The sequence below is a fragment of the Haemaphysalis longicornis genome, unplaced genomic scaffold (assembly GCF_048455015.1).
Source record: "Haemaphysalis longicornis isolate Haplotype H1 unplaced genomic scaffold, Haemaphysalis longicornis Haplotype H1 scaffold_1, whole genome shotgun sequence".
In the NCBI taxonomy this organism is placed as follows: Eukaryota; Metazoa; Arthropoda; class Arachnida; order Ixodida; family Ixodidae; genus Haemaphysalis; species Haemaphysalis longicornis.
In genome coordinates, this window is record NW_027526203.1 from 21,018,800 (window position 1) to 21,029,628 (window position 10,829).

The following is a 10,829-nucleotide window of genomic DNA, read 5'->3' on the forward strand; positions in this document are numbered from 1 at the left end:
TCACTTGAATGGGATGTTGGCACTAACCCATACGGTAGTGACCACTTCCCTACCTCACTAACATACATAGATAAAGGCCCTAGCAGTTCCCCTTCCCATTGCAAGTTTATAGAAGCAAGAGCAAACTGGAACACATTCACAGAGACATCTCAACTACACTACACAGACATAACACACTTACCTGTAGAGAAGGCAACCCAGCTCGTCACAGAGCACATTCTCGCCGCCGCCAAAAAGTCAATACCCCAGGCCTCTGGGGCCCCGCGCAACCCGAGAAGGCCCTGGTGGAATGACGACTGCAAGCGTGCGCGGGAGGCCCAGAACAAGGCGTGGGGCATCCTCCGTAGACACCCCACAAGTTTTAACCTTATTTCTTTCAAAAGAGCGAAGGCATTAGGTAAGCGTGTGCGCCGTGAGGCAAAACGGGAGAGCTGGCGCGCCTTTCTCACATCCATAAATTCATACACGGACACCCACAAGGTATGGACCCGAATACGTAAACTAAAAGGACAACACACACATAGCCTGCCCCTGGTTAGCACCACAGGGGACACTCTGGAAGATCAGGCTAACACACTTGCACAACACTTCCAACACGTCTCTAGTTCTGCGCACTATACAAACACTTTTATGCAACACAAAACATCTGCCGAAAAGAGGCCTATACGAGACAAGAACAAGTCAAAGTCTGGATACAACTGTGAATTTACACTCCATGAGCTGAAGATTGCTCTTGCCATTTGTAAACCTTCTGCTCCAGGTGCAGACAACATTACATACACTATGATTCAACACCTACACGCAGACACCCTTGAGACACTCCTGCACCTATACAACCAAATATGGCTATCGGGGCACCTTCCAAGGCTTTGGAGGGAGGCCATAGTTGTGGCTTTTCTGAAAGAAGGGAAGGACCCTTCTTCTCCCGCAAGCTATAGACCTATTGCCCTGACAAGCTGCCTGTGCAAGCTCTTCGAGAAGATGATTAACCGAAGGCTCATGTACTTTCTTGAGTACAATGGTCTTCTCGAGGGCTGCCAGGCAGGCTTCCGGGCAGGGCGATCCACAAACGATCAATTAGTTGCACTGGAATCTTATATTAAGGATGCCTTTATACACAAACAGTACTGCATGACCGTATTTTTTGATATCGAAAAAGCATATGATACGGCATGGCGTTACGGCATCCTTGCAGACTTAAAATCGTATGGTGTAACAGGTAATATGTTGAACACTCTTGATAGTTACCTGTCCAAACGAACATTTCGTGTGAGAGTCGGGTCAGCACTGTCCAGAGTTCACATTCAAGAAAATGGCGTGCCTCAAGGCGGAGTTTTGAGCTGCACGCTTTTTATCGTTAAAATGAATTCGCTTCGGAAAGCATTGCCTCCATCGATCTCCTGTTTAGTATATGTGGATGATGTACAAATATCTTTTAAATCTTGTAACATATCCATATGTGAACGTCAAGTCCAGCTTGGGGTAAAGAAACTCTCTCGCTGGGCAGACGAAAATGGTTTCAAACTTAATCCCACAAAAAGTACCTGTGTCGTATTCTCAAGGAGACGTGGAGTAAGGCCCGATCCTGAAATAAACCTCAATGGTGACCCAATCCCTGTTAAAAAGGAACATAAGTTTTTGGGTGTGGTGATGGATGAAAAACTTACATTCATATCTCACATCAAACAACTCAAACAAAAATGTCTAAAAACAATGAATATTTTGAAAGTCCTGTCTCACCAATCATACGGTGCAGATAAACAACTCCTGCTGCGCCTTTATACCGCTTTGGTAGGGTCTCGTTTGGATTACGGTAGTGTTGTCTACGGGTCGGCCACAAAAACAGCGCTAAAAATGCTTGACCCAGTGCTGCACCTCGGGCTTCGCCTCTCGTGTGGTGCTTTTCGTACAAGCCTTGTCGAAAGCCTGTATGTGGAGTGTGACAAGTGGTGCCTGGAGTACCAGCGAATTTATGTTGATCTTTTATATGCTTGTAAAATATCATCAATCGACAACCATCCTTTTAAACCTGTCTTTATGGATACATCCACGTCACAGCTGTTTTTAAATCGTCCATCTCTGTCTCTACCTTTCTCACTTAGGGTAAGAAGGGAAGCTTCTGAACTGTCAATCTCCTTTTTGGACACATTCAGAACATCTACCATTGACTTTATAGCCCCCTGGCAATTTCGCCCTGTATTGTATGACCTGTCCTTTACACAATTACAGAAAAGCAGGGTACCACAAATCGCGATTTCACAGCATTTTCAGTATCTGCAGCAAAAATACCAGGCTGCAGAATTTTTTAGTGATGCATCGAAAACTTCCATTGCGGTGTCTTGTGCTGCGCACGGACCCAACTTTACGGCCTCTACATCGATGCATGTAAATTCGAGCATCTTCACGGCTGAAGCGTATGGCATTTTTCTTATTGCTGGTCATATTGTTCAACATCACATTCAAAAACCCATCATCTACACAGATTCACTCAGCGTTGTACGAGCATTATCATCCCAAAAGCGTTCTAAAAATCACGTCATAAATCTAGTGTTTAAGACTTTAATGTCAGCGTATGACAAAAATCTCGAAGTGATTGTATGTTGGGTACCGGGTCACTGTGGGATTGCGGGAAATGAGACCGCAGACCAAATGGCTGCCGCTGCGGCACACACGAACACAGTGGACATTACAAAAGTACCGTACACCGACATCAAGCCATACATAAGAGAACACCTTCGCAGAACCTGGCAAGCCAACTGGAGCACACAGACAGACAACAAGTTACACCTAATTAAACCACACCTAGGACCATACACTACTGACTCACACAACAGATTCATTGAAGTTGCACTAGCTAGATTGCGGATAGGCCACACACACGCAACACACTCCCATCTGCTCACTGGCTCTCCAAGACCCTTGTGTAGCAGGTGTGGGGAGGGCCTATCTGTAATTCACATTCTCATTACATGCAGAGCACTCCACAGAACAAGACGCAAATATTTCCCACGACTATACAGACAACACATCCCACTACATCCAGCACTGTTTTTAGCGGATGATCCCATAGTCCCCCTACAACGTACTTTTAGGTTTCTTAGCGAAATCAAATTTTTACAGCTTATTTCCTATCACGCGTAATTCTTGCACGTAGTTTCATGCCCTGCACTATCACACCCTGGCCTTTTACACCAGCCATCCTCATCGTCTCACTGATTTTACTATTTTAAACTCTGCTCTTATTGAGTAGTCTTAGGGATTACATCTTCAACCGTCATACATAACCATTGCTTTGGCGCTCTTTGCCCTAGTTGGCCTTGCGCCATAAACATCCAATCATCATCATCATCATTCCTGGGCCGGCACGAGATGAGCACGCTTCACGCGCCTTCGACGTTTTATCGTCGTCGGCGGTGGCGTGCGTCGGCGAGTCTCGGCGGGCCGTGATTACAAGCAGCCCACAACCATCCGGGGAGCGTGCATCGACCTCATCTTCAGCAACTTTAGGGTTCATCCACTACAACAGCCCTTGACTTTACATTTCACAGACCATAAGGCGGCCATAATCAAAGCGGAACGCCAACCACAGCTTGACGTCACCTACGTTAAACATGATGATGATAATGCCTAACTCATACCATGTACAACGTCTCTCTCTCTCTCTCTCTCTCTTTAATGTCTGTCCACTCTAACACCCTCCGCTCCCCCCCCCTCTCCAATAGAATTACACCATCTTCCCGCAGCGGAACCCTGAGTAGTATGCGAAACAGCCATTGGGTCAACGCAATTTCCCATTTCGTAGTTCCGGTAAGTGAAACGTTTGCTAGTTACCATGGAAACCAAACGGCAAATATAACGGTAGCTACGTACCTCAACCTCACGGAAACGACGAACTGAAAACTAATGGGCAGTTGAATCGACCCCATGGCTGCTTCGCATACTATTCAGGGTTCCCCTACGGGACGATGGTGTCATTTTTTTAAGCAAAGCTTTCTAGGCCTCACTGATGGCGTCAATGTCCCAGTAAATCGCACGGAGGAAAGCCAACTTTACGCAGTAGTTTTCACAGAGAGTACATCAATCGTAAACCACATAACAATGGGATGTCGTTGCACAGTAACGAACGTCTCGTAATACACAAAGTATAGTTTGGCAGTACACACTGTTAGCGATGGTGATGATGAAATATATTCTATAAGCGGGGTTGGATTTTGGCTCTGGACTTTACCAGATTTTGAAATCCAAAGTGCCAGAGTACACTCAGCACTGGAGAAAACGTCGCGTTCTAACCTTCTTTCTTTTAAGAAAAGGGCTTTCGACTTTTTAGGCTGCCATCACAGATGCTGCTACCGAATTTCGGAGGCAAACGCCTGACCTAGCTGCACTGAGCAGAGGGCTTCCTGCAAAGCTGTATCTGCGCTATGCTTCCCTCTGCAACTGCGCGACTTTCTCGTTGAGGGTGCGCCTTACATGAGCAAAAAAGAGCTATGGACTAACGCTTATCTTAGTTCTTTTTTTTTTAATTCTGGAAGCCTTATTAATACTCGGCTACGTGTGAAAAAGTTTGTGGTCTCTACTTCCTTGAAAGTGGGCCTGCGTTGCAGTCTTTCGTAACGCCCGGGATTATGATCCCTCCCCTCATGAATTATAATCATGGTTGTATTCTGCTCCACAGCCAGAAAATAAAACGCGCACCCTACTCGTGCAACGCTCTTTGCATTTGTGTACCGTAGAGAGATATTTTCCTCGGTCTGGCCATTGCAATAAAAAGCCGCAAAGATGTGGTAATTTCTTTTGAGAAGTTCAGCGAATTTGGGTACCTTTGCACTGAACAAGTTACGTTGCCAGGTTCATCTAACTTGGGCGTCGGTTACGCCACTCATTCACATGTGGGGCCTCCGCTCGCAGTGAAGGAGTGTCAGACCCGCTGGCGCACCATCCGGGACAGGTACCTGAAGCGCAAGAAGCTTCTGCGCGTCTCCTCGAAGGGCCAGGGGAACGTGCTGGAGCACGAGCTCAGCTTCCTCGACGGCTTCCTCAGACCCCGCACGTGAGTGCACGTCTGTGCTGCATTGATGACCATCACGTGGGAAGACTGTTCCCTGAGCAGCCAATGTAGGGAGAGAGAGACGTAAGAACCAATTGCCGCAGTTGAAACAACAGTGCAAATGTAATCCTGTACTTACACGGGCGAACTTGTGCCCAGAAGCAAGTGACTACACCTAAGTGCTCTCGAGTTCATCGCTCTCCTCTTATTCGTCCCGTTCACCCTGCCCACCTTCGGTGTCTTCATCGGAGCTTCCTTTGTGCTACGCCCCACAGTTGAGATTGTGCGATTACAATAGCAGTGTTCAGCTGCTTGCCAGCGGGTGTGGCGGTAAAGTTCAAGTTCATGCAACACATGAATCGAGCCAATATAGCGGCACGTGCACATCTTGACTTCGATACAATCTTCGCATTTTCGTACGCATTGCTATGTTAGTTCACTGACGTGCGGGAGCCTGAACCCCTACGCTGGACTTTCACCCACCGGTTCGGGCAAGAGGGGTCGACCAGACCTATTGCAGAGCGCTCGGTAGGCTATTGGTGCTATTGCGCATGCGCGCAGCAGGTTTCGCAGCCTCTGCGCACGCAGCACTGGCACCGGTAGCCTACCGGGTACCGGTCCGGTCCGGTTCTCCGCTGTGCTATAATTTTCCATTGTCTCGCAACCTGGCCGTCGCTACCTCCGCGCCATGCACCTTAGGCGAGTTTGCCGTGAAGCATGTCGTTCTGCGCATGTGAAGGCGGTGCCGGCTGCGGCCCGTGGTGGTCGAGCTCGAGCTGGACGAAGGCGGCAGTCCTGGATGTTCCTCGGCGTCATCGACGGTGCCGCTGCCGTCACCACCGGAGTCTCCGGACCTGCAGTGGGTTTTGGTGCTGGAAGAGCCGCCAATGTCTCAGCAGCTTCCCCCAGACCCGCCACCCCCAGCCCCTCCCACTCAAGGAGCATCACGTGACCAAGACGAGCTTTCTGCCTGAGCCTGGTGGATCACCTCACGCGCATCCCGCCAATGGAGCGCAACGTGGCCCGGGTGAAGGTGCTGCAGATCCTGCACCAAATCGAGTTTGCCTTGCCGGACATCTCGGAGCCCCCGCTCTGGTGCCGTAGCCACAACGTGCAGAGGCTTGGCCGTCGGATCCTTATACGACGGAAGTCACAGACCGAAGGGTATCGAGCAATAAAAGGGTTCAAAGTTGCAAAGTTGCTCCCTACTGTCAAAGTATCTCGATATTTCGGTCAGTTCAACCTTTTTAGCACGCCTCAGGCCGCATCCTAAAGGTGGTTAAAAACCCAAAACGCGAAATGTGGGGCAGCATCTTGTAGTGAGGAACAACGTCGTAAAGGACGCGGCTGGCCTTTGGTTCGTTTAACTTCCCGGTACAGATGCAGTGAATGAGTAGGATACTGAGTAAAATTACAAGAAAACTTACGCGCATTAAGGGATCTGCGGGTCATAATCTGGTTGAGCAGATCTTTGGTGAGTTTCCGTGAGACGGCTGAGGAAATGCGTACGCCAGTAAATGCGCCCTCGAAACTATGTGCAAAATATTTAATCCTGAACTGAAATAATGTGTCGATGCGAGCTAGTTGGTACTTCACATGGTGTTTTTCGTGCCTTTATAATCGCTTTCGGAACGAATAAAGCTCAGTTGTTAGTGCGCCCCTTTCCTGTCTGTTTTACTTCCTCCAGTCCTGGCGCTTAAACTGTTCCCACGATTTAATCCAGAAATTAGCACGAACTCACACGAAAAAGTCGAGCACATTGCTTTCTCTGGCGCTGCGTGCTGCGTTCAGAAATCTGGTAGAACAATTTTAAACAACGTTTTTTTTTTTTTTGTGTGGGTTGTAAGCCCTCACTTCGAAAAACTGTCATAGCAAGAAATACGATTAAGAAATAGTTTTTTTGCAGTCAGTTGGGAATAGTTGACGCCCGTAGTAATGGGTCACATCTCCCTGCAGCTTAGGAGCACTAATTATGTATAGTGATGCCAAACAAAAAAAAATTCGCGCCGCTCCACCCTGTGAATGTGGTTGGAAAGCAAAGCTGTAAACGGCACTATGAAGCCGACGAGGAAGGGAAATAGCGTATCTTCAGACACGACACCAGATCTAACCTTGGTCGGTAATGGCGTCAAGGCCACGTGGTGCAACACCGGGGAAGAGCTAGGTAGCGATCATAGGATTCTAGAGGTCATAGTTGAGAACGGCGCACCGGTGGTCAGTAAGAGGAGAGTTAAGGCCACAAATTGGAATACATTTAGAAGAATAAGGACGGGACAGGACCCCATAAATAATATTAACGATTGGAGTAAGGGGGTTATTCAATCTGTTCAGGACGCCACCGAAGAGATTGAACTTGAAGATGATCAGGACGTGGTTGATAGCCATCTTGTGAGTTTATGGAAAAAAAAGAAAGAGTTGGAGCGAAAGATCAGCAAGAAAAGAGGTGACCGGAATCTCCGAAAGCAACTTGCTGCATTAAACAAAGAAATCGAAGAGCATGCTTTAGAACTCACGAAGCAAAATTGGGATAATATTTGTGACCAAATGGATATGGAAATTAGCAGTGCCAGGACATGGCGGCTACTCCGACATCTATTACATCCAGAGAAAACCAAGTCGGAGGCTCGAGAGCAGCTTCAAAAGCTCGTGTATAAATATGAAGGTCCGACGAAGAAACTGTTAATGGAGGTTAGCGATCGATACCTCAGTTGTGCTGGAGTTGAGAGTCTCCCTGAGTACGCGGGCTCGGAAAACCCGGACTTGGACAGTCCCATCACGGTCGCGGAAGTGAGGGCTGAAATCAACCGCCTCAGAGCCAAAACGGCTGCCGGGCCGGATAGAATCAGCAACAGGATGCTCAGGAATCTTGACGACTGTTCCATTAGTAATCTAACAACGTATATACAAAAATGCTGGGACAAGGGAGAGGTACCGCAAGAATGGAAATCTGCGAACTTGGTCTTGATTCCGAAGCCAGGGAAGAAGCTAGGCTTTGAGCACCTCCGACCAATTTCCATCACATCTTGTGTTGGAAAATTGATGGAGCACGTAGTCCAGACTAGACTGTATAGATTCATGGAAGATCAAAACATGTATCCTGATACTATGATAGGCTTCAGATCACACCTGTCGGTATGCGATGTCATGCTGCAGCTGAAAGAGCAGGTTATCGACAGAAAGACTGTTGATACTAGGGTAATTGTGGGCCTGGACGTCTCTAAAGCGTTTGATAATGTAAAACACGCAGCAATACTCGAGAACCTTAGCGTGCTAAACGTAGGCGTAAAGACGTATAACTACGTAAGGGATTTTCTCTCCAATCGGACTGCAACCATCAGCTTGGGAGGAGAGTCGCTCAAAAATATTAAATTGGGGAATAGAGGGACACCGCAAGGGTCCGTCCTCTCTCCGACCTTGTTTAATGTAGCGATGATCGGACTTCCAGGGCGGCTGGACGAAATAACAAATCTGAATTACACCATATATGCGGACGACTTGACGCTGTGGGTGAACAGGGGTAGCGACGGCCAAATTGAAAGTACACTTCAGAAGGCCATAGATACAATAGAAAAATATCTTGAGCCGATCGGGTTGAAATGCTCGGCGGAAAAATCAGAGGCTCTTTTTCTACCATCTCCAAAGAGGAAAAGGAACAGTCCCCCTTCCAAGAGCTACGACATTGCTTTAAGAGTGAATGGAAATGCCATTCCGACCGTAGACAGTATTAGAGTCCTAGGGCTGCGCATACAAACAAATGGCAAAAACACTGAAACTATCAGGAGACTTGAAGCGAGTACCAGCCAGACGTGCAGGTTACTTAAGCGCATTTCTAACAAGCATGAGGGGATGAGGGAGGCCAATCTCTTGAGATTGGTTCAGGCTTTCGTCATAAGTCGTGCAGTATTCGTTGCACCCTATCTCAAACTTTGTAAAACAGAGAAAGATAAAATTGAAATCATACTCAGGAAAGGGATCAAAACCGCACTAGGTCTTCCTCCGAACACCCCGACGGTAAAGCTTCTAAGACTAGGTGTATCAAACACTCTGGATGAGCTTATAGAAGCCGCCACGGTGTCTCAGCATCAAAGACTTTTGAGAAGTAAAACTGGAAGGAACATCATGGAGCGCCTGGGATTCGAACCGTCTCAATTTTCCAAACAGACTGATATTGTATTTAGACCAACTAGGAATAGACTCATGATTATACCGCTGCCTAAAAACATGCACCCGGTATTTCACAAAGGCAGAAGAAAAAATAGGGCTATCGCCTTGCAGGCCAAATTTGAAGGGAGGTCTGATGTACTGTACACAGACGCTGCCGAATACGACAATAACAAGACCGCACACACAGCGGTAGTAGTCCGTGAGAGTGGAGACCCGGTCTCGTGCTGCACCGTCAAAAACACAAATTCAACTGAGGCAGAAGTTGCTATTACTCTAGCAATAGCACAAACCGGTACAAGGGTGGTTGTTAGTGACTCTAAGGCAGCCATTAGGAATTATGATATGGGCAGGGTCTCTGCTGCAGCCGCCCAAATTCTCAGAGAAGGTCAAGTATCAGCAGATCAAATTTCACTGATATGGTGCCCGGCCCACCAGGGTCTCGGGGGGGGGGAACGAGAAGGCGCATGCGACCGCCCGAGGCCTCACTTACCGGTCGATCGCAGCTGACTCACCGCCTCCACGCGAGGAACCCCTTCCTACACGTGACGAATTAACGACATTCCAAGAAATAATTTCTCATTATAAGCTCGGTCGCAAGATCTATCCAGCGGCGGATAAACAGCTCAGCAAAAAAGAGGAAGTTATGTGGAGGAAATTGCAAACCGGGGTGTTTCCGAACCCTCAACTATACAGCAAATGGCATCCGGAAGTCTTTAATTCTAAGTGCACTCACTGCAATAGCATTGCGGACCTAGCCCACATGGTCTGGACATGCCCTTTCTATAACGACCGGAACAGAAATGTGGAATCCTGGGAGATCTTATTACTCAACCATAAAGCAGAAGAGCAACGCAAAGTCATCGGTCTGGCCCTGACCGCCGCCGAATCCCAAGGGATTCCGGCCGACTGTTAGGGGGTGAACGGGGGTCTAGGCTAATGCCCTCTCCCTCGTCATTTTAGACGGGTGCAATTAAAAGTTAATTCTCTCTCACCCACAGCGATTACCCACGCGACGTCCCTGAAATTCACTTAGGTCGCTCTGCAAATAGTGAAACCTGAGAGAAGTGAAATGCACTTAATCACACCCTCTATTACTTCAAAGAGATATTCTTGGTAAGGTTGAGTGGTATTGGTTTAGCACATGAGTGGAATTTATTTGTTTATAAAATTAAAGGAAGCTCAAACCCGGTGTTAGACGATCTCACTTATCCGTCTCTGCCGTCGTGGACGGAGGCGATGAGATCGACGGCAGAGATGAAGTAGGAGTAATAGGAGGAGGAGGTGGAGGAGGAGGAGAAGGAGGAGGAGAAGGTGGAAGAGGAAATACTTCTATTCAGATTTCTGAACGGCCCAGAGCGCGGCCCAGGGAAGTGGTTCCTTCTTCACTGGAGCCCATACGCACTCCGCGCCGCCTGTTCTCAGTCCACCACCTGAAGCTGGGTAGGCAAAGAGGGCCTGGACAGCTGCATCTCCCATTGCTCTTGTTGGGTAGTTGACGGAAAGAGAGGAGGGTGCTCAGGGCTGAAGTCGCACGCCCCGATTATGGGGCAGAGTGTTCCTACTTCTGAGCACAATATACATTCAACGTCGTAGCAATTCGGGTGCATTAAGTGAAGAC

At 48.0% G+C, this 10,829-nt stretch overlaps 1 pseudogene; it reads left to right on the plus strand.

Moving 5' to 3' along the window:
- Positions 1–6,053: 6,053 nt before the first annotated feature.
- LOC144157515 (uncharacterized) lies at positions 6,054–10,124 on the plus strand (annotated as a pseudogene).
- Positions 10,125–10,829: the final 705 nt, after the last annotated feature.